General features: G+C 36.7%; 1 protein-coding gene across 1 annotated transcript in view; it reads right to left on the reverse strand.

Moving 5' to 3' along the window:
* The window catches only part of LOC118332807 (serine/threonine-protein kinase Nek6-like), a 23279-nt gene that overhangs the window by 8320 nt on the left and 14490 nt on the right, over positions 1–469 (reverse strand). The gene's annotated exons all lie outside the window — the stretch shown is intronic.

The following is a 469-nucleotide window of genomic DNA, read 5'->3' on the forward strand; positions in this document are numbered from 1 at the left end:
ACATACATATACAATACATTAGTGCAGGATCATGATTTCTAGAAAGAGACATTGCTGTTGAGTTTTTCAAATGGATTTATTTGTCACTCTGAGCACCACAAGCCGAGTACCATCTTAGAGTTCTATCGTATTGGATAAAGGGCAGACACCTACAAATCTCAGCAACTCACACCAAAACAATCTAGATAAATAGCACTACAGGAAAGAGGAAAAATATGTATTTTTGACATAAACTTGTTAGTGCTCCTACTAGTGACACTGTCTTTTAACTAACTGAAACATGATTTGGCATTTTTGTGCATTGCTTGCTACTTTTTGGCCGACAAATAGACAGATACGGATATGTCTGCAATCAGCTAATATGGGCTGATTTATCGGTCTAGCTCCAGTTTTTAGGCAACCTGCAAATGCCCCTTCGGTTACTTAAGATTCAATTCAATTCAACTCAATTTTATTTGTATAGCACCAA

The sequence above is a fragment of the Morone saxatilis genome, unplaced genomic scaffold (assembly GCF_004916995.1).
Source record: "Morone saxatilis isolate NCDOM2014 unplaced genomic scaffold, NCSU_SB_2.0 Contig21, whole genome shotgun sequence".
NCBI classification, from domain to species: Eukaryota; Metazoa; Chordata; class Actinopteri; family Moronidae; genus Morone; species Morone saxatilis.